Source organism: Thunnus maccoyii, chromosome 3 (assembly GCF_910596095.1).
Source record: "Thunnus maccoyii chromosome 3, fThuMac1.1, whole genome shotgun sequence".
Classification (NCBI taxonomy): domain Eukaryota; kingdom Metazoa; phylum Chordata; class Actinopteri; order Scombriformes; family Scombridae; genus Thunnus; species Thunnus maccoyii.
Genome location: NC_056535.1, coordinates 30,499,095 through 30,521,104, shown reverse-complemented (window position 1 = coordinate 30,521,104; position 22,010 = coordinate 30,499,095). Strand labels below are relative to the sequence as shown.

The window sequence follows — 22,010 nt, the reverse complement described above, 5'->3', positions numbered from 1 at the left end:
GAGCTGAGGTAAGCTGAATGAAGCCTGGTTGCTGAAACAAGCCACGTAGCAGCTAGCAACTTGTCACTCAAAACGACCTTGTCCTCAATTTTGCATAACTTTACGGCTTTATAAAATTTAAACGGATGAGTCATAAAAAGATTCACCCCCTGTAGAGTGGTCATGAACGGATAATTTAGCTATAGAGACCAAAACCGTTTTTTGTACCAGGCTGTAAACATGATTATTCCTGCTACAAAGTTGGGTATTTTAACATGGAAGTCTATGGGGATTGACTTGCTTTTGGAGCCAGCCTTTAGTGGCCATTCGAGGAACTGCAGTTTTTGGCACTTCCGCATTGGCTTCATTTTTCAGCACCGGAGGTTGGCGCTTGGGAGAAACAGAAGGTGCTAGCAGCACGATGACAGCAGCAGATGCTAACGTTAGCCTGCCTTCAAATCTACCATTAAGTCCTCAAGCAAGTCAGGAGATTGCTAACTCAGCTAATGACATCACTCCACAAAAAACAACAAATATTAGCAGGATCATTGAAGCGCAGACACCTGAATAAATAACTGTAATGTTACACAGTGAGGATATTTTAAATGGTCCCAACAGTAACCCAAGGACTTTGAGACATTTTGATGGAGAGAGGATCGTATCAAGTCAAAGGAATTGATTTTCCCAGGGACAGTGCACACAGAAAATTTTCTTTGTCCTTATAGTCAGACGTTAACAAATGGAGAGAGACTGGAAAGGCCCTGGCTCGTTTATTCAGTAAGACCTTTGTTGCGATGAAGGCCCGCTGTGTACACTTCTGAAAGGTAAGCTTTATTTTCTCTCTAGTTATTTAAGTTGCTGAATCTGCTGATATACACATTTCGTGTGTGTGTGTATGTGTTTGACGCACATGAGAAAGTGTTACAGATTTGCACTGGTATCATTTAGTTTGAGGAGCTGAAATTGGATTATTTGGAAAATAGCTATATGTGCTGTCATGACTCTGCTGTAAGGAATTACCAGGTTATTGGAGTTATAATGCAGACCTGTTTGGTGTGTTATTTGTATATGGATCAGCAAAATGCCCGCATATTGCATCATGCATATTAATATTGTTGACACTTTGAGCGCACTAGACTATTTGCGTTATGTGTCTGGTATATTGGCCTTTGTGTGTTGTTGCTGGTATGGTATGTTGCAAACAGAGGGGCAGCATGACTGTTGTTAGCCTAGAGCAGCAGAAGTGCATGCACCAGTCCTGATCCTCATGATATTACATTCTGGTGTGACGTGTGAATTAGCATAACATGTCAACAGATCCATCAAAGGTTCAAACATACATTTTTTCTACATACATACAAATATATTACACCACAAAAACATGTTAATACTATATGTGTGTGTATGTGTGTGTCTGTAGTACTAAATATTTAATATGTCCTCCAGGTCATGTTGCATCTGATGTTTCCCTTTGAAATCCCAGTTCATCAATGCAGACATAACATGCAGCATCTGGTCTTATTGTAAATGTTGTCATTATTCACATACACTCTCATTTTTAATATTATCTCTAGTAAAACAGATTTTTTTTTTCTTTTTTTTACCAAAAACACTGTTTTGACTTCATTATTGTTCTCACACATAGATAACCGCAGGTTAGAAAAAGAGAAAATACTGAAAATACAGCATCTGTGTTGCTACTTTTCACCCACACACACACACCTACACACACATGCCCAGATTATTCCCCCACATGGTTAGTTAAAAGTTAAAACAAAAGACATAAGTGATCAGATATAAAACAATACCTCATGGCAACACCTTCATTCCAATAATGATATAAATCTTGTATGGACGCTTAACAACAGATATGTTTGTAGTCTAAAAAAGATTCATCATCAATATTATTTCAGTATTGCCCACAGGTTTTACCAGCACTAACCACTTCATGCCTCCGCTTCGTATAAATCCCTCTGAGAGTTGTGACATAATGTGATAAAAAGTAAACTTGTTCTCAGTGGTCTTTTATTTCAATAAATCAAATATGTAGGTGTTTTTTTAAACTGAATTAATGAGACAAAGCCACTACAAACACAAGATATTTTGTCATACTGGTATTTGATTAAAATAGATCATTCACTGAGTTGTGATTATTCTGATTAAAATAATCAAGTGCAGGCCTTGATGTGACAGCTTCAACTGCCACAACTGGTTAACACACAAGTATTTAATGAGAATGTGTAATGCATCTTGAATAAAACAAATAAATGAATGTTTCTGTCATTCTCGAACCACAGAGCTGCTTCTCATTCAGCTATTAGAGGCTGAAGTAGTTTGTCTGATTAGTTGAGTGTTTACCAGTCGGGCCTGATTCCTGACAGAGCCACAGTATCCATCCACATATCCATTTTAATTAACACTTCATCATAATTAGCTTTGTGATCAGCACCACAGTGGGCTGGGGTGAACATTCAGACACACACACACATTCATGCACACACTCCTGTCAGTGACTGAAGAGCCTACAGAGGCAGTGTGTTAAAATATTTTCCATCGAGGTGCCCAGAGCAAAACATGAAAACATAATGGAGGTCAGCTGATCCCTCCACACTCTACAAAAACTGATGTGTAGCCTCTGCACTTTCACAGTGAAAAGAGTTATTTTGCACCCAGTTTGAATGTTTCTGTGCCTGCTGAGAAGCTTTAAGAAATGAAAGACAAGCAGGGGATAGAAGGGTTTAGGGTCCAACTGGACTCAAATTTGAGGACTGTGTCTCCCAAATATAAACCACATGTCTGTATTCACTAAATGGTAAGAATGTGCAACAAACATCGGTAGAGAGATGTTTTTTTTTCTGGATATGACCAGTGTCCAAACACTGCTGAACAATAACTATAAAACATACAAATACAAACAGATTTAGCACAAGGTTCATTTTGCTTTGACAGTCCCTTCCTGGATTGATTTATTAAATTTATTTAAGTATTTAAAAGTGCACATTTGAGGGAGTGGATTAGGTGATTATATCATTACAGTGGAAAAACTACACAGCTGAACATAAACACACAAGTTGCAACTTGGTAGACAGGTTAAAAAAAAAAGATTTTTGTTGTGCAGCGTACAGAATAAATTCAATCAAGATGGTTAGAAGATTGTGATGCACTGGCAAATAAAAAATAATAATAGTAATAAAATGAAAAAATGAATAAAACTGTCATTATAAAATCATACTGATGTCACTTTGGAGGTTTTGTGGACATTGAATCCAGTCTTGATTTCACATTTCTTAACTGCGTAATATTTCTAATCCATTGAAGCATGAAATCATAAAATTATTCATTAATTCATGAAACCTTATTATATACTACCAAAACAAAACCTCGCAGAGCACTAGTCACTGTAGTTTTTCCCGGTGCAGGGTTACAATTGTGAAAAGGCAAAGTATTATATTTATGTGCCAGAAACATTGTGGTGCAGAGACGTCTTCTCAGAGACTAAAAAGGGTTGATGGTGCTGGTGTCGAGTCCAGGAGGACAATACGAGTATACACTGTACCTTGTCCAAACTATATATGGCACGTAGATGGCAATAACAAACTGATTAGATGGAAATTAGTTGTACATTGTGCAATGGATGGTTACAGTAGAATGTCAACCTTTCTCCAGTCCAACAACAACTGGGCTGAAACTGTGAACATCAGTGAAGTTGGCCAGCCCCTTCATATCAGAACCGTTCATGGAGGGAAGAATGTCCGGATTTGGGAAGACATGAGAGTGCACAAAAGTGAAAATTCTGTGTTGGCTGGAAAGCTCTGTACATTACCAGCAAATCAAATGATTCAATCAAGACTTGAACAGAAACTCCCGTAGTGTGTTTGTACCCATTTTCTACAAGCGTCAATGGAGGCCTTTGATGTCGAGAATTAATCAGATTTATTTTCTCTTCGTTATGTGTACATTCCCCAGGATCAGTCACACATTAGATGAGTTTAAAGCTGCATTTAACAATCATGCAACAGAACCCCAGTTCAGCTTTTCACACTAGACAGACATCTTTTGTTACTAAACAATCCAGAAGCTGCAACTGTACATACTAATCCATAATCCATAGTTTTCCATAATCAAAATTTAAAATCTAATCTTGTGTATGTATGTTACCCAAACTTTTAGAGGGCAGCTTACCCAGTATTTAAGAAAAAGCATTTTAACACCACAGCACAGTAGTACATTTAACATGTAGTACATAACATTTATGCAAAAAAAAGACTACCTTCAAATGCTCCACTCTCTGTGTAGATAGCGTTTACAAGTAGACGGAAGAATTCTTGCTTGGGTCCTCCAAGGTCTTCTGCATCTTCATTGGTGTCTTTGTCACTGGCAGAGGTACAGCACATCAGTACTCTCAGCGAATCTAAGTCTAATAAACTGTCAGAGGATAGTCCACACATTCCCTCGCCTGATGTAGATCGATCTGTATGCTGTTGTGACAACCCTCTCATTGTGTGCTTTTAAAATTCCTGCAATTTCTTCTTTGCTCAAATTTTTTTGCAAACCTTCAAAACAAAAGGATCATAGCTTATACCAACACACATGAAAGCCAAACTGACCTTGTGTTACTTTGAGTGGTGCAACACTCTAAGCTAAATGAGTTATACATGCTTACCTTGAATCCCAATTGCACATACTCCTCTAAAAGACCACGTCTGATGGCCTCCTCGATGGCTTCATCTTCTTCAACATCAATAGGACTAGAACTTAGACACGAGGACAAAAGAAGATACATTCCCTAACAAAATAGACCAACATAAAATGTAACGTAAATGTGATATGTGAAAGCTTTAATACAGCCTTAATTAAAAATAAGCCTTAATTCATTGTACATGAAATCTGCAAAGTGAATAGTAGCTTCATTTGGTCCTCACTGTCCTTGTAATTCCACTCCATTATCAGATGGAGCACTGGCTTCAACACCGTCTTTCTTCTCACAGTGTTCCCTCCAGGTTGTGAACGGTGCATCTCTCTGACTCTGACTATATGAAGAAAATCTATTCAGTAATTCTTAACAAGCAATAAGCCACCAATTCATCACTGAAAAATAATCAAATCAGATCAGCAATTACTCTCATGAGGCTGTTATTTACATGTTAGTTGATCATTCGGTTAGTCTAATAGTAATAAATCACAATGCCAACAACTTTGATAATAAATGAATCCTTAAGATTTCACATCGATTCGGTGGCATCTTAGTTACCGGTGGCAACAGCAAGTGTGGTTTAAAACTACAGTTCCTGGAATTCTGGAGGCAGCAACTTTGTCTTAAGCTTCTTTCACACATAATGACAACCTGAGGCACCACTAGTGATTTTCACTATTCACGCATGCAGCTACATTCACGAACATTTCTGTCTTGTGTCTTTTCACACATGCTATGGCAACGACACAATAGATGGCTCAAGGGACAGTGCAGCAGATGTTGGTCATGCAACACTTACGGATGCCAACCGCCATAAAACTCGAGAAGAAGACAAGGATGGGGCAAATCCGGATGTACGTGTAGGCGGCGGAAGAAATCTCCAGACGTGTTCAGTTTCCAGCCGTTCTTGAAAAAAGGAGCTTCTTTGCAAACAAAGTAACTTATATTGCTTTTTAGTTAACAAAACATTGTCAAGGCAACCGTGAACAAGTCACAGATTCAGGTATGTCATCAGCGGAGTCATGTGATGGTTCGCTCGCTCCTCATGAAAGTGTCTTTCGTCAGACAGATGTAACCCTTTACGTGTTTGTCCCTGCAATGTTACTGTTTTCATTCACAACACAGCCGTACGATAGGTCTTGAGGTAGGAAATCGGCAGTACAGATTTCCCTGGATATTGATCCCTGCATCCATTCACACATGACCCCATGCAGGAAATGTTCATGAACATTTAAGAGATAGACTGCATGTGTGAAAGGGGCTATAAATAAAGCAGAGGAACAACTGATGTACCTGTTTACAGTGCAGCCAAACATACTCATGCTGTTTTAATAAATAAGTCAATCAATAATTGGCCATTTTCCAGCATGCAATGAGCAAACGTGATCTGATTTTATGCTGCACAGAACAGCAGTGAACAGAGTTGATTACCTTGCTGTAGGTGTGCAGCCTGTCACTGTTACTTTTTGCAATATTTAAAACTGGTTCACTGTCCAAAAAATGCCCAAAATTACCTTTTTATTGTTTTGTAGACACATTTGTGATGATCAATCACTGTCAGTGTTAAAAGAAGACGTTCCCATTTATCATTTTATTTTAATCATTTCTCACTCAAACTCAATATAACATTACTTTTAGAGTGGTTTTATTTATTTTACCCACCTCTATATCGGTCACTGTTATATTCCACTAAACCAGAAGGACCAAATGACAGATCTTCACAGTCATTTGATACTAAAAAGATAGATTTCAGGTAGAGTATCACTTTAACAATTGAAAATGTCCCTCGATGTGTTTACATGCAGTAACTCAGCTCTGCAGTAATTGAAATGCTAAGTAACTCACACACACACACACACACACACACACACACACACACACACACACAAAGAAACACTGATGAAGGGGAGAGCAGTGGTAATACATCTTACACATACACATACAAGAACTCTATTACACTGTCTGCCTGCAATTAGAGTCAAGGTGATGGAGCACAGACCCACACACACACACACACACACACACACACACACACACACAGAAACACACACACACAACACACACACAGCGATCAGTCTGTTTGTCAGTGAGTTAGTTAACCTCATTTGCTTTGCTGAGAAGAACTCTCCATGGACCCTTCTCAATCAGAAAGTATTGATCTGCTTGTGTGTGTGCATACATGACATTTCTATAGTTGTGTTTGTATGTACTGTCCATGCATTTGAAAGGAAGTGTGTGTATGTATGTGTATGTGTGTGTGTGTGCACAATCAATGCAGCTTTCCGCTATTTAATGTCCTGATTTTCAGTCTTTATAGTCTGTGATCTATTGATCTGGCTGAAATGCAGTAAAGTATGGCTTTAAAGCTGTAATTAGTATTTTTCATGTAATGCGAAAGGGGTCACTCATAATGGTGAACCCAACTCTGTTTAGCCTCTTTTAGCTTATTGTTTTAATTTTACATCACATTTATTGTGCAGTGCCTTGTTTCCCAAAAGCATTTTAAGATTATGATGATTGTAGAATCTATTTTACAAACCAATTTAAGCTTAAGAGTTTTTACCCAAAAGCATCATAACTGAAGACGCTCTTAGAAATGATAGAATAACCAGTGACTTCTGCCCACTCCGCAACTTGCAAGAGGAACCAAAAACTACATTTTATTGTTACGTTGTCATTGTTTTTGTACATTTTTATGTCTTTTTTCATGAACTCTGATGTTCTTTGTTAAGTGATATATTATATGTAAAATAAGTGATGTTGATATTTAAATTATAAAGTAAAATGAAACCAACACACACAAAATTAATTCAGTAATTGATTTGTGCCCTTCTCTCCCTCTTCTTGCATCATATATTAATCTCCTCTGGTATTATATTCTGTAACTTTTTTCATTTTATTTATGGTGTGTATGTTTGTCTCATGCTCCTCAAGCAGCAGCTAAATCAAAGTTTACTTTCTTCAACCGACTTTCACGCAGTAACCTGAATTATTAAGACTGTAGACTGTTTATTGCACAATAAGCTTTTATTTTCATACAAAACAATTTCAAGTTTAAGACATTTATTTGTGCATTTCGCAACATTTACGCTTTGTAATGTGTGTTTTTTCAATATGTAGCCCAGCTTACAGACAGTTAAATAAGTTACTTTAAAATGTATTCAGCATCACCTTCATCAGCGCAGACAGCCAAAGGAGCTCTTAACGGCACGCGTGCACTCGCTCTTAAGTACTGCTTTGGGAAACGGGTGTTTTAACTTCTAAGACTGGTCCTTTTTTAGGAAACAAAGGCCAGTTCAGTCTTAACATTCTCATACACCAACCTGTCCAAACCAGAGAGACTTCCATTCATCAGGTGGACACAAACATGATTACAATGGGATGATTATGTTGCTCTGTGTCTGTTGGATGTGTAAGTAATATTTGACCACTGTTAGCTTCCAAACTATCTCTGATATCACAAAATCATGCTCATACATACACATCTTAAAGAGATTTAAATATAAATGTCCATTTAAATGCCTGCCAGTAGGGCTCATGCTTCAGTAAGCACACCAGGGGGGTGACACAACACATGTTCATCCTTAGAACTCAGAGTGCATTGATACAGAAATGAATGCAGAAATAATATGTTCTGCTGGTTAAATTATGTCTCAAAAGCTTCAAAAATGCTGTTGTTGTGGATTCCCCTTTAACATGAAGTCAAGAGGGAATTGATCCTGTTACTCAGTCAGTGTTTAGAGCCTTCCTCTGCTCATTGATCCACACAGCTCTGGTGACTTTGTGTTCAGCTTCAAAGTTCTGAACGAGGCTTTGTTTGTGTGTGTGTTTGTGTGTGTGTGTGTGTGTGTGTGTGTGTGTGTGTGTATTTACTGTCATTACTGCTGATGCTAATTGCTAGCAGAGAGAATAATGAAGTAGCTTGTGTGTGTGTGGGTGCGTGTGTGCGTGCACCCTCCATCATTTTGCTGTCGCTAGCACTGATGCTAATTGCTAGCACAGAGAATAATGAGGTACTTCTAGTGTGTGCGTATGTGTGTGTGCGCTATCAGTCACTGTCTTGTCGTTAGCACTGATGCTAATTGCTAACAGGCAGTGTAATGGAGTGGTCCCTTAGGACCATTCAACAACCTCACACACTCAATACAGCCAGCACACACCACTCACACCAACTGTGTGTGTGTGTGTGTATGTGTTAATGTTAATATCAGGACAAGCAGATAGGAAAATAGTCGAATAATGATATTCTTCCTCTCTGTCAGACATGAGGTTCAAGAGTCAGTGTGAGCACTTAAAGCCCTTTTTAACCAAAGGTTTCAGGAACCAGAAGAACTAAACTCAACATCGACTGTTTTACAACTGTTACGTTCCTCTGTTATGTTTCTATGAACATAAGACTTTTACTATGGTAAGTTTGCACATTTGTCCACATATTAACCTGTACGGTCAGTGTACATCTTTTATTATATTTATATTATTTTTTGATATCACTGCTTTTAAACTTCTTTACTCGTGCCTTTCCAGATACTGTTATTTTATTTCTCTTTTTTAAATATACTTTAACAGCAATGCAGAGAGAAAGACTGCAAAGTTAAAATCTGTTGCTCTGTGCGACAGGAAAATCACTGTGGACCATCTGCTGATGGTTATTTATTTCTGCTTTAGAATGTAGCTGCAATTAAACTATCCTCAAATGATGCTTTATTTCCCTCCTTTACTCACTTTGATCTCTTGTCGTTGCTCCTTCTCTCATTTACTCCCTAACTTGCTCTCTTTGGCTCGTTCTTGCTCTGAATTCTTTCGCACTCTCTTCTTTTATAAAACAAACTGGGAATCAGACAGCAAAGCTTAACCACCCATCATCCTGATATCGATACTGTATGAATGAAACTGATAATATAGTCCCAAGTCAAAGATCACTTACTTGCTTTTTCCAGAGCTTTCAACCAAATCACAGTCTTCATCTGCAAGCGAATGCTTAACTCACAATATAAGCCAGCAGAGACGATGGATGAAATAACAGCTGGTGAACGTGCATATCAAGAGTCAACATCTGCTTCTTCTTCTTCTTCTTGAAACCTGACCAAACTCCATCTGCTACAGTCAAAAGCACAGAAAAGCTAGTAAGAGGACCTTGAGTTGGGATTGTTTGTAATGTTGCCGAGGTCAAGAATGAGCTTTCATGCTAAACATTTAAATCACATTTTTCATTTACACAACAGCTCACAAGAAACATGAGAAAACATGAGAGAAACTGAACCAATTCAAGCTCTGTTGTCACCACATTTATTCCAAACTAGTTGGTCAATTTTCAGATGTTGACAATGAACTAATCTGGTTTTCATGAGGTTTCATTGAGTGCAGAAGCCACAGACTCATAACTTGATTTGAGATTTGAGTGCAATATGTGTATCAGCACTGATATGAGATATTGAGTTGGAGGCATACTGGCTGGTTTCCAAATATAAGAAGCAAACTTTAAATCAGACCACAGCTCAAAAACGAAATGATGTTATCCGGAACGTAAAATATGATTAATACCATTTCCCATGGAGCAGAACATGTGATCTAATGTCAGCGGTAAAATGCTGACGCTTCACTCTGCTGCCCGCAGTGTCGACATGCTGTCAGAGCTTTAACTTAAGAACGTCAAACCACACGTCAGTTAGTGCCATGCACTGTTTGGCCTAACGATCCCAGAGGGGGAAATTTACCTCATCTGCACACAAATTACATCCATCTGTAAATCTGACCGGCCAGCAAAGCACATTAGTACACAGTATGCTCTGGTTCTGGACTTTAATGTGTGCATCTGTTATCTGAAATGTTTCTCCTCTTCTTATTTTTATTTAATGTTAATCTTGTCATGAGTTTTTAGGAGACGTCTGCCTCTCCTGCACAACTGTTAGTTCATTTTGAATTCATGTATAACTGAGTGTATGTAGGTAAAAGTGTGTTTTTATAATATGTGGATGTCCATCTTTTTCTTTATTTTTTCAATGTGCAAACAAATATAAAAAAAATCATCTGTCAACATTTCAATAATTCATCAATCTGCAGTAGCTGTGTACAGTATGTGTGTATTTATAAATGCATCTGTTCGTGCCTGATTCCCCTTGATGGATTCTTCATTTTATTTTAACACTTCAGAACAGTAAAGTCATCTTAAGGGTCTTCTGTCCCGTTCATTTTTTATTTTTTTTGGCCACATTGCCACAAAAAAATGAGCTTCAGCTTGGTATCTGCAGCACAGAATCATTTTCAAGGATGCAGTATTTATTCATTTAGATGCTTTCGATTGCTTGTTCTAATGTGCTTCTGGGCGGGGTTGTGTTTATGAGGAAAGTCCTTATAATCAACTAAATGCTTAGATTTCTATCAACATAAAGAGGAAATATTTTCATAAATGCAAAGTGACAAAAAAGTTCATATTGAACATACCTGCAGAACGTTGACTGACAATGTATTTAATCAGTTTTCTTATATCTGCTCGTAGCAGCTAAAGCATGCTGATTAATTTTTTTATGGTTCTGTTGAGGCAACTGAAAGCACTCGCTGCAGGTTTGGAAAATGATTGTTGTCTTAAATAAAAATTGCTGATGAAGCATGAGACAAGTTGTATGATCCCCACTCTGACCACCACCTTTGAACTTCTGTGCGGTTGAAGAAGTAACTGGAAAAACATTGCCAGTAAACATGCATTTCCTCCAAAACATATTTGACAAAACCATTTAATAGTTTAATTTAATATACATATAGAATCCATTTTACAGTATATCTATCCAGTATCCATATCTGTGAGTAATGCCAACTGTGATTGTTAAGTTCAGTGGACACAGTCTTGTTTTCTTTGTTAAAACTATCATCCTGCTATCAATCCATTACCTCCAGTACCTGGTATCAACAGCTATCCTCCCCCCTATCAGCAACTAATCACCTTCCTTTTATACTCCATATGCCATGCACTCAGGTGAAACCAAGATCATGAAAATGTCCTGAATCGATACAAAACGGCTTACATGGATGCTAGCTATTTCATGTTTTATTTATTTTTTCCTTTTTTTGTCTCTTTGTAAGCCCCTAATCATTTAAATCAGTGATTTGCATCAAAAGATAAAGCCTCTAACCAGCAATCAACAGTTTTGTGCTCAGTGAATAGTGGATCATTATGTCAAACATCAGTCTGATATTCACACAGAGCACATAATGACTTAATCGGCCAATCAGAATGGAGCGTTCAACTAAGCTGTGTATTAAGTGTTTTAAATTAAACTTTATCTGCTCTGACCTGACAGCTGACATTCTGAGTGACAGCAGCCAAATCCATACACATATATACACTACACACCTGTATGAACATACAAGCACACACACCTGCAGTGTAATAAGGTAAAACTGGTACATATGAAGCCCAGCTTACATCAAATCTAAATCCCACCACTCATAGGACTAAAGTGTTACCTGTAAAGAGTCATGAAGAGGAGAAAGTGTAAGAGGAGAATATAAATATGTTTCCTGAATAAAAGATGGTGTGTGTGTGTGTGTGAGAGAGAGAGAGAGAGAGAGAGAGAGAGAGAGAGAGACTTAAAAACACACCTCTGAATGATAATAATGAAAAAAAGGCTGATGCACGAACAGTAATCGATCAAAGAGACGCAAATAAATGAGTAGAAATCAAGAGAATTAAGAGTGAGAGGAAGAGGATGTTTGTGTGCTCTTAAATGCTGAGACTGTGTGTGTGTGTGTGTGTGTGTGTGTGTGTGTGTGTGTGTGTTTTCCTCAGAGACCTCTAGATATAAAATGAATGGTGTGTAAATGGGTTTAGCTCCTCTGGTCTGACTGCACTGTCAGCTCAACATCAATCACCTACTCATACACATGCACATACACACACACACACACACACACACACACACACACACATACACACATACACAATGCATACACACAAATGTGTATGTGTGTGTTTCCGAGTGGAACATCCAGAATTAATCACAGCCTCTTGGCCTCTCTGGTCCTGAAGTGTCTAAACAGACTAACAGATGATTTACCATGAACACACACACACACACACACACACACACACACACTCACACACATTTACTTGGTACATGATACTTCAAACATGTGTGAGGACACTTGTTGATCTAACCCAAATTCAGTTTTTGGTCTGAAATTTTTCACAACTGCAGCTGTTTACAGAAAATAAACGTCTTGCCATGACTGGTATGTTGATTTCATGCAAACAGGAGCGCTACATCCAGATTCACATTGGTAATGGTGCTTTTCCACAAGCTTGGTCAAGCCCACTTTAATGGCAGTGGGCTGCGCAAAGCTACAAATCACGTGTTTCCACTGTGTTCTCACAGCAGGGGATAACCACACCAAGCCAGGCTGTTGTGGTCTTGCATGGACCCTTGAAGGTCTCCTCCCTATGTCTCACCTAAACTATTGGTGAGCCCTCTGTGTTCAGCTTCCATTAGCTTCTAGCCAAATCTGGTTTGGAGTTTACTTTAATTCATATGTTCCTGTTTGTTCTTTCAAATATCAGCTGTCTGAACATCCGAACATTTCCTGCTGCTGCTGCTTCACATTAAAAGCTTTCCAGTGGTGAACCAGCAGGAGGCTTCTATTGTGAAGCAGCTCTTTGAAATGCAAAGTCTACTGCACTGCTATTTGGTATTTGTCACCCACTTTGCGGACACTATTCTTCGCAAAAATCTGTCTACATATTACAGGTGAGACTGGAAAAAGCAGAAAGAGCCACGCTGAGCTGTTAGATGAGGAGCTGCAGGCGACTGGCTCTACTGCGGTTTGTCCGAACCAGCATACCTCCCAACACGTCATCAAAGTAAACAACGCCTTGCTTAGCCATGCTGTGCTGTGGAAAGCCGTTTCTGCTGTGCCAGCATGGCTTGAATGGAGGTTGGGGTTGTTCGCAGCTTAGCCTGGCATGAGCGTCCCCACACTTATCAATTCTTGCAAACAACAGCAAAATTTTGAGGTGTTCAGTGTCAGCTGTGGGTAATCTCCCACTGATCAAAATCAAAATTTTTCTACCAACTCGCAAATTCCATTTAAAGTTTGACAGCATGACAGTCGCAGTAAGCTGGCTGGCACTTCCTTTGCTTCATACAGTTGTGTGAATGCCGAGTCCAATCAACATACAGTCTTATGAAGGTCAAAATAATTCAAGCAATTTCTTTTCCAAGCTTTTTGTATTCTAATTTGAATGATATGTTTGAAAATGAATAAGACTTGAATGAACATAATACTTCATAACCATAACTATACTTACTGCTTTTAGCAATTTTCCTGCAACCCAGTGTGGTGTCTCAGCCCCAAGGTGGGAAAAGGATGCCCTAACCTAAATCTAACCTAGAATTAAGTCTTAACCCTGAAACAGAGCTTTTTCAAAGTGAGGTCCACAAAAATCTCCACACTCTTGTCGTCTAAAGCTACAACTGGACCTCAGAAAGATAGAAGTACAAGAGCACCAAACACACACACACACACACACACACACACACACACACACACAGAGCAGGCTATCCATCTTCATTTAGCTGTTATTCCCTGACTGCTGCTGTATGAGGACTAATGTAGTGTGTAACCCTCCATGGAGGACAGAGACAAACACAAGCAAACCTGTTATCACCTTTACATTATATGTTCTGACATCATCAAAATTTACTACACTAGACTAATAAAATACAGCAAAAAACCATCATATGTATGGATTGTTTTTCCTTTTTGCCAGTGAAAATGTTCTTGTTTATTTGCTTTGAGTTTTATACTTATTTTTTGAAGTAGTTATGTGGCTAACGGCATTTCTTCTGACACGAGGCAGTGTAACTAATGAGTTTAATCTCTAGCTGATCTGTGGTTGTACTGAGCGGCTCCCACCGTATTTATGTGTGACTGGATGAGCCTGAAGCTTAATGGAGCTGACAAAGAGAAAAAAGAGGAGTGTAATGTTTAATGTTCCCTTACCTTTTAAGAATGAAATGTAAATACATCACAATATGCTCAAAGGCATCCTATCAAAAGCTACAAAGTTTAGCGTACTTTATTACCCTACAGCCATTGTATCCATCAGTACACTGACTGTGTAGGCTATCTTAATATACTTTATTTCTCAGTGTTTTGGAAGAGGCAGTTTTCATTTGACCCACATTAGAAATATTACTAGCTGAAGTTTGTGATTTCAGTCGTCCCCCCCCCCCCCCCCGTTCTGCTAGAAGGCATCTGAAGTTGTAACCTAATTACAGATGTTTTAATAACCAGACAGTTTTACAGCATCACCCTAAATATTCTTTCATGGATACATATTAGAAACATATCAAACATCACTGTTAAAAACAAAACAACACATTTTATTTTACCATTTTGTACGAATCCATGCCAAGTTTTCTAGGAAGGTTTCTCTAGACCTACAGTATCCCCCATTGTTTCCAAAAGACAGATAATTTGCATTTAAAGCAACATTATGCAACTATTTACCTTAAAATAACAGCTTCAAAATCGTTTTGATTTCTTACTTGTAATAATGAGCCTGTTCTTGCATTATGTAACTTGGGTTGAGTGGGTACAATCTCCCGTGAGAAGTGCATAACGCTTTATGGCACTACGTCACATAACACCAACTGTGGGTCTTAAGCCAGGTATAACAAGAGGCTAGCTTGGTATTCTCAGTATGGACATCATGGCAGAGGCGAAGAGACAGAAGAGGATGTTGACGAAGGAAGCTAAGAAATCTCGGACTGGCTTTTAGTTGTTGGCGAGGGCTGTGTGAAGTAAAAGGCTGCAAGACAGACAATGAGCTGGCTACCTATGTCTTGTGTTGTTGCACTCGCTTGATGTTTGGCTGTTAGCAAAGTTGTTGACTCGCTACTTTTTGATCATAAGCCAATTCAGCCCATTTTGACAGAGGTTTAGCTGCTAGCTAGAGCTAGGTGATGTTAGCAAACTTGCTAGATAACACACTTGGACATTGGTAGTGGTAATAAGTGCTCTTGCGTCGGTTGCTGTCTAGTTATGTTGGCTAGCTTGCCACCTAAATTTGCATTACTTTGTGTAATGGGAAACCAAGTTTTGTAAGGTTAATTTAGTTGACTAGCTTTCTTGGTCTTTGTCTAGCATCTAGCATCCCCGGCATTCCTATATGTCATAACCATGTCTTAGCAGCATATTGTCTCTGGTTCAGGTTACGTTAGCTTAGCGTGCTACTATTCCGAGTTGTGTGCAATGCTTGTGAAAACTTTGACTGTCGCATGGCAAAAAATGTCTAAGCATGCATGTTTACTTCAAGACACAACATTGTTTTGTCGCCGCCAAGTGTTGTTTGTCATTAGCACATCCATTACATCTACAAGATTGTTACAGAAACCTGAGATTCTATCTTTTCAAGTCTAGTTTCACCCTCACGTTGCTGTTGTACAATAAATTTCATGCTGTGTATAGCTATAAGCATACTGACTTTGCCCTTTTATTCCAGCTATCAAAAGCAGCAAGTAACATCTACTCCCAGCAAGGGATAACTACCATCGCCGCCTATGTTAAGCATTATGGCAGAGTTGGACCATGTTAGGTATGTTTTCCTGGACTAGAGTTTCTAAACCAGTCTTTCAGGACATTGTAAGTTGTTAATATGATCTCTGTTTGTTTGTTTGTTGAATATATATATAGTGTGTATATATAAATATTTTTATTTCCGTTTTATTTGTTTTGTACGTGTCATCCCAGGTTATGTACAGTACTGACATGGATGATTACTGGGAGGATCTTGGTCAGAAGTGCTGGGGAGAAGATGGGGACAGCTCTGATGAGCTATTTTACAGTATGTTTCACTTACTAGTTGCATTTCAAGTAGGATTACTGCTATCTTGAAGGGTGATTACAATGACAAACAGTTGGGTTTGTCAAGTGAAGACAACATTTAATGTATTCATGTAATTGTTTGTTTTGGGTATCAGAATGGAATCAATTAATGTACATATTTTGCTTCTTTATGCAGTACAGCCTCATCTAAAACCTTCCACATCAACCAACTCCATGAAATAAGCATGGATGAAGCCGTGCTTGATGTGTCAATGCCCCGTCCTTCAGACGAGGACATGCAAGTCATTCCCGACCAACAAAAAGTTCTTTGTGAGAGTGACTTGGTTGGGAAAAGGGCGAGCATCACTTATGACGACGATCAGCATTAACTCACCATGTTCCTGCAGCTACCAATGCAAATGGACAATTACTCAAACACAGTGACCAGGGCGGCATGCCCTGGTAATCCTCCATTTCAGGTGACCCTGAAACCTCAGTGAACTGGAGTGGTATTGGAATAGATAAGACGAGAATAATTACTCCACTGTGCTCTGTGTACTGACCTCGATAGGCTGAAGGACCCCCTCCCCCCTTTTGTAACCTATTGTAGACTGTACTAAGAAGCTTTTAATGGAGAAATGAAAGACTTGACGTGATGCCATTTGGGGAAAAAATAGTTAATGTTTTTATTGTGGTCTACTGTTGGAGAGTTGTGTGTTCAGCTCCCTCATATTCTCAATATTCTGCCAGTACCTGCAGTCACAGTTGCTGGACCTGAATACACAATTTATATGCATGTAGGAGGGGAGACATAAATATGCCATTAGAATGATAATGCCTGAGTGCTTTATGGGGTTAAAGACAAAGAAAATCTAGGTTGGTTAGAACAATAACAAAAACCAAGATTTGATTAAATAAAGTTATTCTACACGTCTGATATGACTAAGACTGAAGATGTATTAAAAACTTGCCTGTAAATATCTTGATTTTTGGACTTACAAAACATGACTTTTTCTTCACATTGGAGTTTTGCCCCTTTGGATACAGTTTGTGGAAGTGGAATTCACAGCCCTGGTTAAAGTTTGGCATGCAGGGTGGATACCTAATGCTATTTGCACTCCTTTTTAAATTTTTAAGAAAATAGGAATGGTGGCTCAATCCACTTTTTTCAGGATACAGGACATGTACTGTATTGAACCAGTAGAACAATTCTGGGAAAGGAACAGAGCTGATGTTTTAACCCGTTTGCATCAAAAGGACCATTTTGCTGTGCTAGATTAGGCAATGTTTTATACCTTAGTCAACCATGATTACATTGACATGTCCGTGGTTTGCTATGGAAGTCAAGTGCATAATATGGTAACTTTGATTGTAATATTCCAATGTCTTTTGTGTTTGTGTGTGTGTGTGTGTGTGTCTCTGTACTCTTCATTCTGCAGGCCACTCTGCACAGTACTGCACATACACAACCACAGAACAGGATTCAAGAGACATTGTGCATATTGTGACCGTTGACAAGCAGAAATTCCATCATTATGGAGAAGGAGTGCTTCATTAGGAACCTGGACGTACTCCCTCAGGAAATTCTTGTGAAAGAAGTGGTCACCAATGCCCATGCACAGATAATGGCATTGCTTAGTAAATATTTTTCGGATTCCTGATTTTGTCTTGGCAGTTGTTTGGATCTGTAACAAACAGTATAGCATTACAGTCAGAGTGTGGCATTCGACAAAGTATTTGGGCAAAAAGCTATGACAGGTATGCCATTTCCCAAACTTATTTTACTTGCTCAACCAAGGTTAATTGTAGTCTCTAACCTGTTTTGGTAAAGATTGGATTTTCACATGTCAACACCTCACTGAAAAAAAAACAAGAACTTTATTTAGTGGCTTATTTAAAACTAATGTTATTTAGTGGCAACATGTTTAAGATGAGGAGATTCACACCTGATGGGGATCATTTTTAGTTGAGACACTAACTGTCCATGTTTCGCCAGCTCTTTCTCCAAAAGCTCATTTCTCAGGAACTGGGGCACATTAGAAATAATGACCTGGCAGGATTTACTAGTGATGACACGGGGTGAAAGTATCTTTAATCACTACTCTGCTCTCAAGCAACTAATTCACTTTTTCTGTACTGTCTAGAAAAATCACATTAGTACTGTTCATTTTAGATACAGATTCCATAGCCAACAGCCTCACCTACAGCTAGACTACACTCTTCAACCGAACACTCAACAGCCAAAGAAAGTTTTTAATGGTGTGTTGACGTGTTAGTTTGTGTAAGCCAGAGCTCCCACCTGCAGCCATGCTGGCCAGTCACACCAGCAGCCACCGCTGCCGCCTCCACAAACGAGTAGAAAAACAAGCAAGAAGAGCCGACACACGCCGACACACTGTCAGCAGCACTCACTACGCTTACTACCAGCATGCATTCAAAGAGAGAGAGAGAGAGAGAGTAGGGATAAAGAGAACATAGTACAATACAAGTTCCACATAGAGATGAATAATAATAATAAGCATTATTATTATTATTATTATTATTATTGTTGTAGTAGTGGGTGTTGAGCAGGATCATGGGGGCAGTAGGTGGTTTACAGTCACAGATCTAGATTCTACAGCTCCGGAGGCAGAAATACCTGCAGAAAGCAAGAGGAGGAGAGAGGAGAGAGACGAGAAAGCACAAAACTATGGGGAGAGAAAAGATGCTGAGTTAGTAACATGCATTAAAGGGACATGAATTCATACAGATGGAGAAGAAGAAGAGGAGAGAGGAACTTAGTGCATCATGGGATGTCCCCAGGCAGTCTAGGTCTGTAGCAGCATAACTAGGGGCTGATCCAAGTAACCCAAAAAGGAAAGTTTTAAGCCTATTCTTAAATGTAGAGAGGGTATCTGCCTCCTGGACCCAAACTGGAAGATGGTTCCACAGAGAGGAGCCTGATAGTTGAAGTCTCTGCCTCCCGTTTTACTTTTGGAGACTGTAGGAACCACAAGTAAGCCTGCATTCTGGGAGCACAGTGTTCTAGTGGGATAATAGGGTACTATGAGTTCTTTAAGACATGATGGTGCCTGACCATTAAGGGCTTTGTGGGGGAGGAGAAAGATTTTTAATTCTAAAAGGGAGCCAGTGCAGCAAAGCTAAAATGGGAGAAATATGATTCCTTTTTCTAGTTTTTGTCAGTACACATGCAGCTGCGTTCTAGACCAGCTGGAGAGTCTTCAGAGACTTGTTGGGGCAGCCTGATAATAAGGAATAAGGAATAATCCAGCCTATAAGTAACAAATGTGTGGACTAGTTTATCTGCATCTTTTTAAGACAGGATGTGCTTGATTTTTGCAATGTTCTGTCAGTGAAAAATGGCAGTCCTTGGAATTTGTTTTATGTGGGAGTTGAAGGACATATCCTTATCAAAGCTCCCAGATCCTTAGAGTGGAGCTGGAGGCCAGGGTAATGCCATCCAGAGTACCTATATCATTAGATAATGTGTTTCTGAGGTATTTAGGGCCAAGCTCAATAACATCAGTTTGTCTGAGTTTAGTAGCAGAAAATTACAGGTCAAAAGTCTTTATGACCTTAAGGCATGCTTGGAGTTGTTAACTGATTGGTTTCATCAGGCTTCACTGATAAATATAATTGGGTATCACCTCATAACATTAAAAGTTTATGGAGAGTTTCCTAATAATATTGCCTAGAGGAAATATATATAAGGTGAATAGTATTGGTCCAAGCACAGAACCTTGTGCAACTCCATGTCTAACTTTTGCTTGCATGGACGATTCATTGTTAACGTATACAAACTGGAATCGATCTAATAAATAGGACTTAAACCAGCTTAATGCAGTTCCTCTAATGCCAATTAAATGTTCCAGTCGCTGTAAAAGGATGTGATGGTCAATGGTGTCAAATACAGTGCTCAGATCTAACAAGAGAGGAGTCCTTTATACGATGCAATTAGGTCATTTGTAACTTTCACCTGTGCTGTCTCTGTGTTATGATGCGCTCTTAATCCTGTCTGAATTTAGAGTAGGGATTTAACACCCTCAAATGTGTAGAATCCTACTAAATTGATCAGAAAAGCTTTTGTGGTTCTGTAACTATGCCTTTACATTTACATTTGACCCACATTCTTCTACATCATTGTATAATCATGAAAAAAAAACACTAACTTATTCATGAAGCCATCTACAGTCCATCAACAATTAGTTGTCTCAAAACGAGATCATTTACATTTCACATTTTAAATATTAATATAAAGTTATGCTTTTCTATTCCATTACTGCACAAAACATTCCTTGATGTTTTATGTGAGAGATCATTTGACACCCACTTATACATTTTTATTCCGTATTAGCTATTTTTGGGTACTGTAAGTCATTCGTTAAGTGATCTATTTTCTGACAAAGCTCTCTGGCGTCCGTAGAAATTATGACTCTTTTCTTTCAGCAGCAAAAGAGGACACAGTGTAACGACTTGGTCATGGGAGACGGCTGTTAGTTTCCCCTTTCCTACCAAGACTAAACATTAGTTCCTTATCATTCCTTAACCTTAACCAAGTAGTAATTTTAACCCAAACCATGATGGTTTTTTCTAATCTGCACGAAATATTTATTTTATCATAAACCATGTTCTTTCCCTAACCATAACCAAGTTTTGTTTGTGCCTAATCCTAACCAAACCCAAACTGTCTCAGATCAAAAAAACAGATTTATATTTCAGTGGTTTGTGGCTGTATTGAAAGTCACAGATAAATTATGTCATCCGTCATCCTACAGATAGTTGAGTCAGATCACAGAATGCTTGTGTTGTTCTGGATGGCAATTGCAAACTACGTATTTTGTCATTTAATTTTGAGGATTTGTTGCCCAAACGTCTTGGTTCTTGGTTAACATCTCTTTGATTGGTTTAGTGTCTGAATGAATGAATTATTGCAATCTTGTGGTCCATCCGTCATGAGACTGTAAAAAACTTTTAACAAACATCAGTGCTTACAATACAAGAGCTTCCAGCTGTGCTCGTCACAAATTATTCAAAAAAATATCACACTAAATCCACAGCAACAACAGAACAGAAAAACACATTAATAATAATAATAAATAATAAATAACATCCATAATATTCATCCATCTCTTACTGAACTCCCATGCATTCACAAAATAAGATGCCAGTTTCCATCTCAACCATCTCAGTCGCTGTGAGTCGTTCATATCCAGCAACTCACTGCTATCCTTTATGTCATTAAAAAAGATGGCCACCGTCTCTACTTTGTGTTTAGTGCATGCTAACATTCGCTTTTAGGAAATGTTAACATGCTAACATGCTGAACTAAGATGGTGATCATGGTAAACACTGCACCTGCTTAGTATCATTATGTTAGCATTGACATTGTGAGCATGTTAGCATAAGGCATTTTAGCTTTATTACTTATTGCTTTATTACCATTAATGGTAATAACAAAAAAATGAAAACAACAACATTTAAGACTTGTCAGTACAACTCATAAAGAATAGTGATATAT

At 38.6% G+C, this 22,010-nt stretch overlaps 2 long non-coding RNA genes across 6 annotated transcripts; one reads left to right on the top strand and one right to left on the bottom strand.

Moving 5' to 3' along the window:
• Positions 1 to 2,956: 2,956 nt before the first annotated feature.
• Positions 2,957 to 9,581, bottom strand: LOC121894559. 5 transcript variants are annotated; one of them, XR_006095566.1, is made up of 4 exons: positions 5,472 to 6,087; positions 4,860 to 5,009; positions 4,643 to 4,733; positions 2,957 to 4,532 (listed from the first exon to the last, which is right to left on the bottom strand). It is a non-coding gene; the product is annotated as an uncharacterized LOC121894559 (long non-coding RNA). The 5 variants fall into 5 exon arrangements; XR_006095568.1 differs by lacking the exon at positions 5,472 to 6,087 and adding an exon at positions 9,395 to 9,581 and having other exon boundaries at positions 4,643 to 5,009; XR_006095569.1 differs by lacking the exon at positions 5,472 to 6,087 and adding an exon at positions 6,335 to 6,663 and having other exon boundaries at positions 4,643 to 5,009.
• Positions 9,582 to 16,420: 6,839 nt separating this feature from the next.
• LOC121894561 lies at positions 16,421 to 18,981 on the top strand. Its single transcript, XR_006095571.1, has 3 exons — positions 16,421 to 16,511; positions 16,689 to 16,971; positions 17,932 to 18,981. It is a non-coding gene; the product is annotated as an uncharacterized LOC121894561 (long non-coding RNA).
• Positions 18,982 to 22,010: the final 3,029 nt, after the last annotated feature.